The 17,038-nt window shown below is 50.4% G+C and overlaps 1 long non-coding RNA gene across 4 annotated transcripts in view; it reads right to left on the bottom strand.

Annotated features, from left to right (window-relative positions):
* The window catches only part of LOC102156897, a 78,864-nt gene that overhangs the window by 6,037 nt on the left and 55,789 nt on the right, over positions 1-17,038 (bottom strand). For all 4 annotated transcript variants that reach the window (XR_005377693.1, XR_005377690.1, XR_005377692.1 and 1 more), the window contains 2 exons: positions 8,307-8,395; positions 7,658-7,769 (listed from right to left, as the gene is read on the bottom strand). This is a non-coding gene — a long non-coding RNA (uncharacterized LOC102156897). The remainder of the gene's footprint in view (positions 1-7,657; positions 7,770-8,306; positions 8,396-17,038) is intronic.

The raw sequence follows: 17,038 nt of genomic DNA, 5'->3' as shown, positions 1-17,038 counted from the left end.
CACCGCCCCCGGCCTGCGGGGGCCCGGGCTGCACTCCGCAAACCCCGCGCTTCAGCGAGCGCAGTTCGGGTTTGCGAGCTCAGGCCTTTGTTGGCGCACAGGGGACCGAGGGCACCGAGGGGACCGAACCGCCGCTCTTGCGCGATCGCTCCTGTTGCGTCCAGAAACACACGCGCGCCGGGAACCAAACACGCTGCGTGGCGGAAACCCGAGCTTGGGGCGCGCGCGTCTCCGGGTAGGGTAGGCGCGGCGGGGCTGGTCCCTTCGGGCCTTCGCTCCCCGGCACCCCGCCCCTGCCTCACTTTGTCCATCTGCACTGGGAGATGGCGTGCGTAAGCTCAGCCCAGTGCCAGCTCCGTCTGGGCTGGAAGGCGTTTTTTCCAGGCACTGCGGGAGGCAGGCAGCAGAGAGCAGGGCAGACAGGGAGGCTGCTGTGGGGAGTTTGTGTTCCCCGGAGGAGTAAGACAATAAACAAGTAAAGGAAAAAACAGACAAGATAATTTGAAATCAGAGCAAGTGTAAATATAATGGAAGCACGAGTGTACAGCTTGTGCCAGGCTCTGTTCTGAATGCTGTAGGATGTGCATCAGCCCTGCCAAGGGCACAGCAAACTTGAGATAGAGTAATTATCACCCCTTTCACAGATGGGAAAATGGAGGTTGAATCACCTATTGGAGGGAAATGAGAAGTTGAAGAATCTGTTCATGGGAAAGCAGTTGAGCAATTTCCTCGAGTGTCCAGCAAATGGTGGAGACCAGATTTGGACTGCATGCGACAGCTGGGCACCAAGTGTGGTCTCTTGATACTCCAGTCTGTCACTCCGGCTGTGCGATGTCAGGAGAGCTTCTGAGGCTGGAGCAGAGCTATTCTGAAAGGATGTCAACAAGGGTCTCTGGCGCAGGGTTGAGGGGGGCATATAAGCTGAGGCTTGAACCATGAGAGGACCGAGCCATGCAAAGAGCTGTGTGCACCGGGGTGAGGGAACAAGCAGGGTGACAGCCTTGAGGTGGGAGCAATGGCACTGCTACTTCATAAATACAAGCAAGGTCAAGGGTGCTGGAGGTGAGTGAGCAACAGCAAGAGGGTGGGAGAGGAAATTGCAGGTGGCCAGGGACCAGGTGGAGCAGGTTTTGCAAGGAGTTGGGATTTCATTGTTGTTGTGATGGGAAGTCCTGTTGGTCTGGCGCTGAAGGTGCTGTGAGGATGAATGGGTTGGACGAGGCAGCAGAGGCCCTCCCTGCTCTGCCAGGAATCCTCGAAGAGGAAGTTGGTCACTTAGCTCTTAAACACACTCTCTTGCCTTCTGATCTCCTGGCCTCTACGAGATTCATGGTGACATTCACCAGCCCTTGGTCTCTTCCAGCACAAACTTGGAGATGTCAGATCAGCTAAGCCCTCATTTTATAGACAGGGTGAGGCCCAGACTGAAGGGAGGGGTCAAGTATCTTGTTGGTACGTTTCAGTCGCCAATGTACCCCACCAGCATAGCCCAATCTGGCCCTTAGACCCAGGCAACGGGGACCCTGCCCTTGTCTTCAGGCATTAAAGGGCCTCTCTCCAGCCCTCCTCCAGCTGTTTATGACCCCCTGCCCCATCTTAGGGCCAAGGGGACACAGCCACCCAAACCTTTATCCTCTTTCTAGGCATACTGTGGGATCCCAGCATCCCTGAAATACAAAGGTCCCAAGCTTGCTTCCAGGACCTATGCAACCCCCTTCCTGGCATGTTCTCTGGAGGCAGAACACAAGACTGTGGGGGGAAGGGGCATGAGGGTAGAAGGAGCTTGTAAAGGCATGGGAGGTTAACGCATATGCATGTGGGGTCTGCAGTGCAGCTGGCCGGCAGTGGAGCTGGAGATAGAAGGGAAGGGGGTGGCCTGGGGACTGGGGGCTTGCTCTCCCCACTGCCACCATTCTGCATTTCAGGGCAGGTACCTGAGAAGTCTGAGATTTCCAAACTGAATCTGGCCTTCCAGGTTGTTTGGAAGTTAAATTCATCAAGGAAAAAGAACATTTTAAAAACAATATTATTAGCTTGATGTATAATGTTTAAATATTTCAGTTTTGGGGGGTGAGTGGGCCCCAGTTCCCACCAATACCAGGAGCAGCTCTGGCCCAGCACATAGGAGATATTCAGTATTTATCAGCCAGATGGATTAATCTCATTTAATTTAATCCTCACACAGACTCTACAAGGGAAATAGCATCGTCTGTTTTTTATTGATGAGGAAACTAAGCTTGGAGAGATTTAGTGACTGGTCCAATTTGTCACATTAGAAGGTAGCAGAGCTGAGGCTCTTAGCCCTAACGTATCTAATTCTAAAATCCATTGTAGTTGGTTCCTGACAAGTTCACACCCATTATGAACACATGAAATGTATTATAGCAGCTTGATCATGTCACTTGGTCTTGTCGGATATATGCACTGTCTATATTACACAAAAATGGTCTCTTCTTGATTCTTAGTCTATCCTCTAAGGTACTTTGGGAAGTAACAGGGCAGGCATTAATGCTCCATTGAACAATTGTGGGGAAACCAAAGCCGTGAGAAATAACCCAAGGTATCATCAAAGCTTGAACAAATAGGGTTTACTTTTCTTGTATGACAAGAAATCTGGAGGTGGCCAGACCTCCAAATGGTGTAACTGTTGTTCTATCCTCAACAAATACTTTTGACTTCATGGTCTGTTCCGGTTATTTATTGCTACATGACAAACAACCCCCAAACAATGATCATTTTATTATTTTCTATAATTTTGTAGGTCAGAAATTTGTGGGCAGGGCTCAGCTGGGTGATCCTTCTGATCCATGGATATTGACTAGTCACTTGGTCATGTTCAGCTCATGGCTGGGTTCATCTGGAGGATCAAGAAGGTTTTATTGGGAAGACTGCAATGCTGAGCTCAACTGGGTCCCTATTTCTTTCATGAAGTCTCAGGGCCTCTCCAGGTTGTCTCTCCAGAAGAATGGTTTGACCTTTTCCATGGCAGCTCATGAATCCAAGAGGCCATGGTGAAAGCTGCCAATTTTTTTTTTTTTTAAGGGTAAGGCTCAGAATTGGCAGAGCATCATTTCCACCATTATACTCTGTCTAAGAAGTCACAGGCCGGCCCAGATTCAAGAGGAGAAGAAGTAGACTCTGCCAAATAAACTCTTCCTCTTGGCAGAAGAAGGGCCAAAGAATCAGGAGCCATTTTAATCACATGGTCCAAGATGGCTGCTTGAGACCCAGTCATCACATCTCAAATTCTAACCAGCAAAAAGAGAAAGAGAAAAGTAAGGTACATACTCTCCCTTTTAAGACATTTTCCAGAAGCCACTCTAAACATTTCTCTTTGGTAAGAACTCACATGGCCATACTAGGATATGGGAAGGAAGCAGGGAAGAGTAATCTTCATTCCAGGCTGCCATGTGCCTGTTGAAATTAGTGATTCGATTAACTAGGGAAGAAGAGCGTGAATACTGAGGAAAAACCGGAAATCTGCTGTACTGTTGGACTTTTTGCTGCCAACAGCCATACATACTGTTTCTTTCTTTCCTTTAAGATTTATTTATATATTTGAGAGAGCGCGCGCGAATGAGCAGGGGAAGAGGAGAAGGGGCAGAGGCAGAGGGAGAGAGAGATTCCATAAGCAGACCCCCCACCGAGAGTGGAGCCTGATGTGGGCCTCAATCCCAGCACCCCGAGTTCATGACCTGAACTGAAACCAAGTTGGCCACTTAACGGACTGAGCCACCCAGGTGCCCCTAACCAAATACATTCTTAAAGGGCATGTTTCAATTCCAATCTTGCCTCTCCTGACACATCCTCCACACTACCACCAAAATAACCTTTCCTTTTTAATTATTGTTTTATGTTCCTAAAAGGTAAATCTTTTAATCATCCCCATGCCAACAGCAAGTTCTGAAGGTTTTTTGTGTGGGGACTGTGGGGAGGATCTTAATGCCTAAAATAACAATAAAAGCATTGGTCATACACCAGGCACTTTACCAAGCACCAGATGAACATATCTTACTCTGTCCTCATAGTAACTAGATGAGAAAGGATCATACATGAGGAAACAAGAGCTCAGAGAGGTTAGGTGGCTTGTCCCAGGCTACACAGTGAATAGGTACAAGGTGGAGATTCAAATCCTTGTCTGTCAGATTCCAAGGATGTACTGAAGCACCCACACATGTGAAACCCAGGGACCATTTACTGGTAACCACTCTGGAACATGGACATGGCCCATGGTTGGAGTGGAAGTGTTAGAAGAGGCCTACATGAGCCACGGACCTGCAGATGCCCCCATGTCCCTGCAATCCTTGGTCGGAGGTCAGGCAGGCACAGTCCATGATATCAAGCTGGCACCAGGAATTCATGTCATTCCCATTTCCTTTATACCCGGAATGAACCCCAGACCACGAGCAGGAGACTGTAGAATTGGCTACCTTGCTAAGCTATGGTCAGTGACTTCCAGCCTCTCTGGGCCCAAAATACAATGAGGTGCCTTCCAGCTCTGAGGTTCTCTATTCTAACCCCAGGATCTTCTCGCCCTGTTCCAGAACATCCAGTGGCTTCCACACCCTCTTGGCTTCAGCTTTGCCGTGAGGGGGAGGTAGAGGGCTCAGGGAGAGTACAGGAAGGGAAAGAGACAGACAAACCCAGGTTCAAATCCTGATTCCAGGGATCCCTGGGTGGCGCAGCGGTTTGGCGCCTGCCTTTGGCCCAGGGCACGATCCTGGAGACACGGGATCGAATCCCACGTCGGGCTCCCGGTGCATGGAGCCTGCTTCTCCCTCTGCCTCTGTCTCTGCGCCTCTCTCTCTCTCTCTCTGTGACTATCATAAATAAATAAAAATTAAAAAAAAAAAAAAAAAACAAATCCTGATTCCATCCTTTCTGGGAGTCTCAGTCTTTGCATCTGTCAAATGGGAGGAATAATCCCTCCTCTGCTGACTTAAACAGGTGCTGAGGACCACACAGGACAAGGGATAGGACTGGTTTTTGCAGAACAGAACTGGTGAGGCATGCAGAACCCACTTGGGCAGATTGCATTGTCTCCCTGTGGGGAGCAGGGAGAGCTTGGGGAGGGATGAGGGCAGGGGCAGGCGGAGTGCTGCTTCTGCTGGAGGACTCCTACCCACAACCTCATAGAGGAAGTGGCCCACAGTGGGCAATTACACATAGAGGCCCTGTCAAGGGATGTGGTGATCCAGAGCAGTGGTTCTGAAGCCAGCCAAACCTGTGTTGGAATCGCAGCTCTACCCCCCTCCACTAGCTGCGGGACCCCTGGACAAGTCATAACTCCTCTGTACCTCCATTTTCACATCTATACAGTGGGATTAACCAGAGCATCTATTGCATTGGCATTTTGGAAGAATAGAGTGAGAACGTGCCCTTAGAACACTTAAGTGCAGATGACCTGTCCAACCAGCCGTAATGACAACAGTGATCACATTTTTAATTACATTTTTGAAAAAGCACTAATTAAATATGTCCTAGAGGTGTTTCATTGACTAGCTTGGTACTCCTCACTGCAACGCTAAGATGTAGTTAACGTGATTAATTCCCCATTTAAAAATGTAGAGATGTAGGTGCGGTTAGGTGGAAAGCTGCCCAAGGTGACCCACCTTAAGTGTTGAAGGCAGGCTTTGAACCTGAACCCAAGCTATCTGATCCAGAGTCCACCTTAATCGATAGGCCATGCTCATGTTAGTACTATTGGCGTTATTATTGTTGCCCTTATATTAGGTACCCACCAAATATACTTGGCAGTATATTTGGCCAATTATATCAGTATACTGGCCAATATATCAGTTAAAAAATACAACAGTTGATTGGAGCAGGTGAAGTCACCTGACCCAAAGGTTGCTGAGAGATGGGCTGGCCAGCAGCGGCCAATGACATAGCCTATGGCCACAGCTCCACCCAGCGTGGTTGAGCTCAGTTAACTAATCAGCACCAACCAGAGCTGCCAGTTTGGGTTGGGATCCAGGAGGGTTGGGTCAAATGAACAGAAGCTGGAAGACTGGGCGAGATCAGTTAACCTGAGAGTTTCTGCCTTTTCATCCCAAATGAATCAGCTCATCTTTAACCTTAGGGTAAATGCTAAAAATGGGAAGTGGCAAATGGAGATGGACAGTAACTCCATCCAGAGGAGGCCAGGAGACACAGCCTGGCCCAGTGCCTGGTACACCAGAAGCCTAAGTCAGTCCTTGGTCCACTTCCATATCTATGATCAGATGCTCACACACCATCTGGTGGGGAGGGGGACGCCAGGCCAGGCCTCTCCCCTGCACCCCAGGTTCCTATGTCCAGTGGATGGCTCGATATCTGCATTTGGTGTTGCCCACGCATCTCAATTTTAACCTGTTCCAAACAGAACTTCCCACCATGCCTCCCAAACCCATCCCTTCTGCAGGATTTCCATTTCAGGAAATGCCAAACTTCCACTTCTAGTTGCTGAGATTAAACATCTTGGCGTCATCCCTGACCCCTCTCCTGGTCTTATACTCCAACATTCCTTGAGCCAACAAATCCCACTGGCTCTTCCTTTCAAACATTTCCAGCAACTGACCACCTCTGAGTACAACCACCACGCCCACTGAGGTCTAGGTCGCCATCCTCTGCCCCTTGGGATGACCTCAGTAGCCTTCTCCAGCTTCTGTGCTTAGCAGCCAGAGGGGTTCTGTTAAAACAAAAGCAAATCTGCCAGTCCCCTTGCTCAAAACCCACTGATGGCTTCTCTTCTCACTGAGGAAAAACAGAGGTCTTTACAAAGGTCTTCAAGGTCTTACACTCTGGCCTGACCAGTTTCTCATATGCACTTGCCTCCCTGACCTCACCTGCCAGCCATGTGCCTCGCTCTCCCTCCGCTCCAGCCACACAGGGAGGGTGCTTCATGTTCTTGGAAGGAACATTCTCACCCCTGGGCCTTTGCACTTGCTGTTCCCTCTGCCCAGAGTGTTCCTCCCTCATGGGTCCCCTCACCTTGGTTGGGTCACCTTGGCAGAGAAGCCTTCCCTGGGCACCTTACTAACCGATTGTCACCCCCACGCCCACCCGCCCCGTCTACTTCCCCGATTTATTTTTTTCGGTAGCATGAGTGCTCTAAATCACAATCTGACTTGCTATTGCCTATATCTTGCACTAGGCTGGGTGAGCTACGTGTGGGGAAGCACTATTATCCACCAGGTTTACTGTGAACCCACAATTTAGAACCAACACCTGGCAGGTAGCAGGTGGTCTGTGAATCTCTGCTGGATGAACAAAGAAGCACACAAATGAGGACTTCCTGGAGACGTCCTGGCCCCGCTGCCACCTTCTGGGTATTCCCAGGCTACTTGCTCACCTCCTTGATCCTGCCAGGGGTAAGCCCCAGGGCCCTGGCCCAAACAGGAGAACCAAGGAGACCAGTCAAGGAGGAATTAGTACAAATAAGTGGTGATCTCTTTTTAAATATAACTTTATTTTCTGCCTTTAATACAAAAGTCCCGTGCCGCAGCTGTTGGCTCTCCTTTCTGTCAAATCACATTTTACCCTGAGAGCTCGGCGCTGGTGCTGTGTATTCCAGCCAAGGATCTGCGGTCACGGAATCACTGGTGAGCCAGCCGTGTGGGCTTTACAGGGGGTTCCCAGGGAAGCCGGGGACACATCGCCTCCCTATGGCACCTACCTCAAACCCCCTCATTCAGGAGGGGACTCCACATTGCTGACTGATGAGGCTGGTAACGGGTAATGGCATCTTTGTGCGAGTCTCTCCACTCTTCTGTAAGTTTGAAAGTTTCCTTTTAAAAAAAAATGTTTTCTCTGAAGTTCCTTCTGTCCAACACATTCCCAGAGGACTTCCTATCGCCCTTCCCTCTCCACCATCACCACCCACAACTTCTCTCTTCCCCTCCCCTCTGGTTTGACAAGAGATCAGTTCGGCTCCACTTACCAGCAGCATGTTGGCATGCTGGAGTCATCTGAGGACACTTAGAAACCTTTGGTGCCCTCTTGCTTCCCCACTTCCCAAGATTTGGAACCAAATGGTCTGGTGTGAAGGTGCTGGGCACGGGGTGTAGTAAATGCTCCCCAGCCAATTCTGAGTTGAGCAACTGTCTTGTCAACCAAGACTAATCCCTGATTTTTTTCCCCCTGCAGCCAGGGGCCTCCTGTTAACAGGGCCCAGCTTTCTTGGAAGGCATTTTAGCAACACCTTTTGTCACCTGAGCCCATCCCTAGGGTCCCACCACAACTCACTTAGAGTTCTTTCTTTCAAACCCAAACAATGTACTTCATTTACCACCAGGGTGCCTGGTGGATGACGTTCTTTCCATTACCTTATGCAACACGGGTTCACTGTCACCATTTGGAAAGCACACAGAGGCACACAGGAGCCGACCACAACTCCTCTTTGGCCCTGTAATTCCTGAACAGAAAGGATCCGTTGTCACCCAGTCACTTTAAGGGAACAGCTAAAAAACACATTCAAAGGGCCCTGATGATAATGAGTATGCTAATGTGATTTCCATTGGGCGCCCACGTTACCTCCAAAAACGCTGTCTGACCTTCCTTATGGATTCAAAGCTTCCATTGAAGTCAACGGGGGATTTGGGTTTAAATAACATCAAAGTTTGCACTTAAAGGGGTGAAACTGGGGAGTCGTGAATTAAGGGTGAGTTTCACATTGGCCCTGACACTGCTGACCTTGAGGGGGAAATGCATGCCCTGGTAGGTTGTGAGTGAAGCTTCTGGCCCGGCAGCTGTTGCCTTTGGGGGAACTGAGCCAGCAAGTGGTGAAGGGTGAACGGGGGTCCCTTTTACATGACCAATGAGCTTGGGAGGCCTGAGTTCAAATCTCAGCTCTCTACTAGTTAGCCAGATGACCTTGGGCAAGGCAAACCATTTCTCTGATTGAGGCACAGTGTCTGTAAAATGGCATGGATGAAACAAACTTGGCAGAGTTGCTTTCAAGATTAAAGAAGTATGTATGAGGAAGGAGGCAGGAAAGTGGAAGACATGTTGGAACTCTCCATCCTCCCACCCAATTGGAGGCACAGCAGCGGGTAGGGAGCACAGCATCCCACCTTCCAGCCCTTCCTTCCTTCATTCAGTGTATATTTATGAGGTGCTTCCTGGGTACCCAGCACTGTTTGGGTGCTGGGGAGTCAGCTATGAACAAAACAGATGACCTCTGCTCTCCTTGGAGCCACTATCCCAGTGGGGGAGACAGACACCAAACACGGGAACAGAAATTATCCATAAGTGGTGACAAGTGCTACGGAAAAGGAAGAGAAAAGTTCTTATGAAAGGTGCAGAGCTTTAAAATCAGACAGACCCAAATTCAAATCCCAGCTCACCCCTTGCTGGGTGTGTGACTCTTGGGAGAGTAATTTTATCTCTCTTACAATCTTTTCATATGTTCAGTAAGATCCGTTGATCATTCATCCACCCATTGAACAAATATTTATAGGATTCCATCTTGAGTCAGGCATTCTTCTGCATGTTGGGGAGCTGGCAATGGATAAAACAGACAAAAATCCTTGCCCTTGGAAGCTTAAGCTCTGGAGGAAAAAAAGAGATGTGGGACCAATATATACATTTCAGGTGATGGAGGAAAAGCAAGCAAGGCAAGGGGGTGTAGAATGATGGAGAAGGGTGCCTTTTGATGTAGGGTGGTCAGGGAAGGACTCTGGGGAGGCAACATTTAAGCTGAGGCCTGAGGGTCTTGGGGGAATTGGCCCCGTGGGCATCTGGAAGAAGAGCTTCCCCAGCCAGGGGAGAAAGCAAGCAAAGGTCCTGAGGTAGGTAGGTAGGACAGAGCATGACTGTTGGGAGGATTAGAGAAGCAGAAACAAGGCATGTGGAGCAACTGGCACAGCTCCTGGCTCTGAGCTGGAGCTCAATACACAGTGGTCATTATTTGCACCTCTTTCATGGCAAGTGGGGGATAAGTCACTTTCCACTATCCTAAATGTTCTGGGGGGTTCTGTAGATTGGTGATCTTTTAATTCATTCTTCTCTTGTTCTCTGAGTGAGAACCAGCAAGCCCCACTCCCCAGCGCGCCTCTGTCTCCAGTCCCAGCCGACAGGGATGGTGGCCATGTGGTAGTGGCACTGGAGGGAGGGGGTGTGTGATGAATGATGGCCCTTAAACAATAATGCCTGCGTCTTGAATCTCTTTCCTCTGCACAGCCTCACAAACGAGGCGCCCTGGAAATGCTGCGCCCGTCGCCAAGATGCGCCTCCATCTGGGGTGGAAGGCAACATCTGCTAAACAGCTGCATCTTATTTGAGGGCTGGTACTTAATTAAATTACTCCGCTCCGGTAGGGGCAGGCAGAGCCGAGCTGGAAGGGGCAGGCCCAAAGCACAAGCGTGTATTCCACTCCTCCCCAAGTTGGCCCAAACTCCTTTCCCGGGGCACCCCTCCGCATGCCCATTTGTCGATCCCACCGACCTGGACATCCACACATTTGCAGGATCCCATGCTCACCCCTGCTACCTCCTCGCCTTCACTCAGGCTGACCCTCCTGCCTGTCCAGCTCCTCCATGACCTTCCAACTACTCAAACATCAACATCTCCTCCAGAGGCCTTTTCCAATGTCCCAGACTCAGTGACTCACCTCCCATGAGCTCGTGCGGTACTTTGTATTGGAGCATTTCGTACCGTTACATTGCGATGTCACAGCCCCTGCCATTCTGTGAGGTCCTTGTGGTATAAACCAAGTTTAATTCATCTTTATAATCCCAGTATTGTGCCCGACTCCCCGTAGACACTTAAGTATTTGGTTAATAAGTGGATGGCTGGGGATCCCAGTGGCTCAGTAGGTTGAGCGTCTGCCTTCAGCACAGGTCAGGATCCTGGGATCCTGGGATCCTGGGATCAAGCCCCACGTCAGGCTCCTGGCTCAGCAGTAAGTCTGCTTCTCCCTCTCCCTCTGCCCGTCCCACTTCACCACTTGTGTTCTTTCTTGCTCTCTCAAATAAATAAATAATTTTTTTTTAAATGTGGGTGCATGAAGGGGTGGAGGAAGGGAGGAAAGAAAGAAGGGATTGGTGAACAGATGGATGCCACTTTAATGCCACTGCTACTAGGTAGATCCAAGCTGCAACCACTTCTTATAGGGACAAACACCACCGTCCCTTATTGGCCTTCCAGGTTCCACTTGTGCCCCCAATAGTCCATTGTACTTAAAGCACTCAGAATCTTTTAAATATGAACTTATATTACATCACTCACTATTTAAAACCTTCCAGTAGCTTCTACCTTCCTAACCCTCGCCTATAAACCCCTGTAGGATCCAGCCCCTTCCTGACCTTCTGATCTCATCTTATTGTCCTGCACTTTGACTACTTTGGGAACCAGCTAGGCTTCCTCACCGCAGGCCCTTTGAATCAGCTGTTCTCTTTACCTGAGACTGTCCTCCCTTGGCTGTTTTGTGAACCTGGCATCCTCTTAGTCCTCAGGTGCACCTCTAATGCCACTTCCTCAGAGAGGCCTTTCTTTACCCCTCCTGCCAGTCCAAATATCCACCATCTTGACCCCCAAAGGCAAAGGGGCCCTGAGCCAGCCATCCAGAGGTTTTGGCTGCTGAAATCCAATGGGGTCCCAGAGCATGAGCCCCACTTGGGGTGGTGGTACACATGTCCCCCCAGGGGGCTAGCCATAAGCCACCCCTTCACCCAGGGACTCACTCCTCCTCTCCATCAACTGATGATCCCTCATGAATGGGCTTGTCTGGAACTGCTGCAATTAAACCATCGGAGCAACATTGGACCATTTGTTTACTATGGCACTTAGAGCTGGAATGGCTTGTTGTTTTGACGGTTTCTATTTTCAGCTCCATTTCCTGGGGGTAGCGGGGAGAGGGTAGGCAATGAATCCTGGTCTATTCAAGCAAAAAGATGCTTCAGTGAATCCTAACATTTCAGAGTCACAAAATTCTAGAATCATTTTCATGGAATGTGAGAAGAGTAAAAAAAACTGTCGTTTTCATTAGAGGTTCTTAGATTCATGGAATTCTAGAATCTTATACAACAGAGATTAGTATCTTAGTGTCAAATCAGTTTAGTCTCAAAGCCTCAGAGGGATGGACTCTCAGAGATCCTCTCACTGAGTTGAGTTCTCTGATCCCGAGTCACGCTTCAGAAGACCTTCTCTGATGACCTTACCTGCAATGCGTGCCCGTGTACACCCACTCTCTGTCACTCTATTGTTTTACTCGGCTTCATTTTTCTTTCCCAGCACTGCTCACCGCCTGACATCTGATGCAATTCTCTGCTTATTTGCTTATTGCCTGTCTCCCCCACACGTTGGATTGAGGTCAAGAACTGTGCTTTGTTCATAGCCTAGAAAGTACTTCGAAAATAGTGCCTGGCATGCCACAAAGATTTAAAAATAAATAAATAAAAGTTCGTTCATCCAACAAATATTTATGGAGTGCCCACTTCATTTTGGCCCCTCGGAGAAAATCATGTTCCAGGACAGAAGGTGGGTCTGCTTGCAAGCCAGATCCAATTGGTAGTGATACCCTGAGCCATGTGTTGAAAGGATTCTCAGGGCTCATCCAAGCTCCGTGGGGGAGGGCGATCGATCAGAGATGTCTGGCACGGACCCAGCGATGGAGAGGCAGCCTCTCTCCTCTGGCCTCTTATCTTACACTTAACAAATTGAGAGTGGGAGGGGGCACCAGGGCCGGCCAGCTTGGGGGTGCTGCTGCAGTGGGTTCTCCGGGGCTGGCACCTGAGCCTGAGTCTCTGGGGGGGCCAGAAGTTTCATGCACTGCCCCCTCACCCAGGCTTTTCGGCTTTCCCTCTACCCAGGCCTTCCCAGGAGTGAGGGGCTATTGGAGTGCCTGGCCTTGAACCCCAGCTTGGGAACCCAGTTCTGGAACACTGCCTGAACACACAAGCCAGTTATTTTTAAAAATCCAAAAAGAAAAGGAAGAAAGAGCAAACTCACTGCTTCGGTCTGCGCACCAGGCCCAGCTGAGAGAATAGAGGCTTGAAAGGAACAAAGAATTTCCTCAAACACAGCAGATCAAGGGCTTGGCTTATGTGGTAACCGGTGACCGACCACCGCGCTTTGTGACGGAGCCTTCAGAAGGCCCCGGATCCTGCTGCAGTCTGTGGGGGAAGGGGAGCAGGGAACACCCTTCCCACCCCCACCCCACCCCAGGGCAGGCTGCTCACAATGCTGGACTTCCAGGACTGTGAGCGTGAGGTCTCAATGGCCCTGCCAGAGCCTGTAGGCTGACACCCTGGGTCAGACGGACAGGCTGAAGCCCTGGAAGGGCTCCGGGTCACACGGGAGCCAGGGGCCAGTGTATTTCCCTTCTTACCAGGTCCCCCTTCAGGGAGGCGGAGACCAGTCAGGTGAATCTGAGCCCCCCCCTTACCTTGTGTACCCATCAGGGCTGCCTGGGAAAGTCTTCTCAGAATCTCTCCCAGCCATGAAAACTTCCTGTTCCCTTCCCTCCACAGATTTCCCCTTTTGGGGTGCCCAAGGGGTAGGGGTTTTACCCCTAGGTCTCCAGCACCAGTCAGTTTTGAGATTACAGAAGATTGTGGTTGAACTTTAAACTCCAAGATGGATGATGTCACGGATTCCTGCCAGGTGGCCATCCTGGCCCCATCCTGAGGACTTCACAGGGGTGCCTCATGGGTGGCCCCACAATCCTGTAATTAAGTATCACCATCCCCATTCTGCAGATGAGAAAACCAAGGTTCCCAAGACTGAAAACCAGGCTTCAGGTGAAACGGCAGTGATTGACAGAGCTGCTGCTTGAACTCAGGTCCACCTGCTTCCTAAGCCCAGCTCCTGTTGACGTATGCCCTCTGCCCCATCCCTCCCTGTGGGTCAAAGGTCACGGCAATGCTTGACTAGAGTCCTGGGATTGAGGCAGATGCCGGAGGGCCCAAGCTGGGGATGAGGAGCTTCCCTCCATTTGATGCCAACCTAAACATGAGCTGGACTTCAGCCTGAGGGTGGCACAGGCCCAGCTGGTCTCCCTGTGACCCCCACCCCCCACCCCACAACACCTGTGTGTCACTGACTCGCTGTGTCTCTTCCCCATGGGTCTTTTCTACCCGACCCGTCAGGCAGTGTGGACTCCATTCTGCGGGCCTCTGGCCTCATGGCCTCCTCTGACCCTCCCGGTGTCTCTGCTTCTGTGTCTACCCTGCATCTGAGTGTGGCCTTCTGCCTCCACATTCTGGGTCTGGGTCTTCCCTAATCTTCCACCCGAGCTCTATGCCTCTCTCTCATCAGCCCTCTCTGCGGGTGTAACACGCCTCTCCTGTTCTCCCCAGAGCTGTTTCTCTCTCACTCTCTCCATCTCTGCCTGCCTCCATCTCTGCAGCACTCCTTCCCTCCTCCCTCTCTTCCTGATCGGCTCTCCCTCTCTCATACCACAACACACTGACACGAAATATTGCAGCAAATCCCAGTGTAGCGGTAGGGGGACAAGAAAGGATTGGTCAGGGATACTCCAAAAGGTGGACTTGGTGGGGCAGGGTCATGCAAAAGGGAACTGAGCCAGCCTTCTCTCTTCTTCCTTGGAAATGACTGGCTGCTTTCCTGGGAGGCAGACAAGAAAGTCCCTGAATAGGGATTTAAAGCACTAAGCTCTGATTCCTTCTTTTTAATATTTATAAAGAGAGAAAGGGGATAATTTCAGGAAGATCATTTCAAGGCGAAAACCCACATATTTTCAATAGAATTATTCCAAAAGCCCCTTTCCGGCTCATTGGAGTGTATAATTTTGTAAGTTAAAGACACGAGGCCTGGTTTCCAAGTTCCCTAAAATGACGCAGCTAAGCAAGGGCCAGAAAGGAAGTGTAAGATGAGAAGTGGGGTGGCAACAGAGAGGGACAGGCTGGTTCCAGGGTCAGACAGGCCACATGGGGGCCAAGGGACAGCAGTAGACAGCAACCTGCCTGACCCTTCTCTCATTTGCACCTGTTCCACAACAAACCATCCAAACTCAAGGTATGACCATTGTCACATACTTGGTCCTAATCCTGAGACACCCCTCCCCTGGGTCCAGACCTACAGAGCCAACTGCCCAGGCAGAGGCCTCACAGGCTCCTTGAGCTGGATGTGCCCAGAGTGGTCACAATCTTCCTTCTTACATCTCTGCTGTCCTTGGCCTTCTTCTCAGCTGTCCAGGTGCTGAGCTGGCAGTCTGGGAGTCCTCGATGGGTCCTCCCTCACCCCTGCCACCTTTAGGCGGTTGTCAAGCCTGTTGACCACCTCATATGTCTGGAATCTTCCTCCATCCACACTCTCTCATTGGCTAACCTTGGGCCTCAGCATCCCTGGCCTAGACCACTGTCCTGGCTCTAGGTTGAAGGAACGGCCACAAGACCGTGTAGAGGTGGAGAGCAATCTTCTGGAAGACCAGCTCTAATGATGGTCCTCCCTTCCTCGGAAATAGTCCTCCCCACCACCTCCAGGATGCAGACCAAACTCCCCCACTCTGGCCTCCACGATCCAGCCACAATCCAACAACTTGATTTCCTTATGCTCACCTTCCCACCACGAACTCTTCACTGTGGCCCAACATGAGCCACTCTTTTCTGTCTACCCAAAAGGAATAAGAAATAAAGGTTTTCCCACCTCCAGGCCTTGGCTGAACCTCCTCCCTTCCCCTGGAATGCCATCCTGCTGTCTTGGCATATGTAGCTCCTACCTCCTCTCAAGGTCCCTCTCAAGTGACACCCATCTGTGAGGCACGGAGGTAATTGCTCATTGTCCTTCTTAATGTGGGTTCTTTTTCTTTCTCTTTGACCTGTGACATGTCACTTTGAACATGAGATCGGCCGTGAGGCCTGAGAGCAGGTGAATGAACTCCGTGGCTAAGACATTTTCTCACACCAAACCAAGCTGGATTCTGTGGTTCTGGGTGGGTTCCGAAAGTTGTTGGCAGGGTCCCCCGCTAATAACTATGGTTGTCACAGTAATGAGCAATGTCATGGCAAAGATCAATTGCTGAGCTTGTACGGTAAGCCAGACACCTACTTAGTGCTTTGTGCACACGACCTCACGTAGTTCATGATGACCCAATATTGCGGGGGTATTATCGTCTCAGTGGCACACACGAAGAAATGGAGGCCCAAACAGGGGCTACAACCCGTCTAACATCCCACTGTGAGTCAGAAGGTCGGGACTCTGGTGAGGCCAGCCCAACTCTGGAATCTTTTTTTTTTTTTTTTTAAGATTTATTAATTTATTTATTCGAGAGAGAGAAAGAGAGAGAGAGAAGCAGAGACACAGGCAGAGGGAGAAGCAGGCTCCATGTAAGGAGCCCAACATTGGACTCGATCCCAGAATTCCAGGATCATGCCCTGGGCTGAAGGCAGGCGCTACAGCTCTGAGCCACCTGGGAATCCCCCCAACTCTGGAATCTTTGTGTTTAATCTCAGACGCACTGAGAATCCTGACACCTCAGTAGAGGCAGGAACTGACTCAGTGCTGCCTAACTCAGCTCCCCTGAAGAAGACCCACTTACTGTGAGGCTGGGGCCATATCCCCTTCTTCAGGCTCTACCTTCCCCATCTTCTTAATGGTCAAGTTCCCATTTAAGAAACAGAGACCTTTCAGCTGCCAGCTCTGTAAACCTCAGAGGGCATAGCTTGTCATCTATTCCTCAGAAAAGCCACAGCTGGGAGAGAAGGAGCAAGAAACTGCAAAAGGATCCCATGGTGGTGTGTGCATGTGTGTGTGTGCGTGCATGTGTGCCTGCGCAGAAACAGCCCCCTTCCACCTCCTGCCCCAGCACCTTCCACCTCCTGCCCCAGCACCAGGTCTGGCTTGGCCAGGGCTCTTCCCTGCTCCACCTCTGAAAGCCCTCAGGAATGCTGCTGTGGTGACTTCTAAAAGGGCTGGCTCCTCCTTTGCAGACTCCCTAGCTTCATTTCTTTTCTTTTTTTTCCTTTTAAGATTTTATTTATTTTTTCGTGAGAGACAGAGACACAGGCAGAGGGAGAAGCAGGCTCCTCACAGGGAGCCTGATGTGGGACTTGATCCCAGGATCTGAGCCAAAGGCTCAACCGTTGAGCCCCCCAGG

Source organism: Canis lupus, chromosome 24 (genome assembly GCF_011100685.1).
Source record: "Canis lupus familiaris isolate Mischka breed German Shepherd chromosome 24, alternate assembly UU_Cfam_GSD_1.0, whole genome shotgun sequence".
Lineage (NCBI taxonomy): Eukaryota > Metazoa > Chordata > Mammalia > Carnivora > Canidae > Canis > Canis lupus.
The sequence above is the reverse complement of the archived record's forward strand: the minus strand, read 5'-3'. Positions and strand labels throughout refer to the sequence as shown.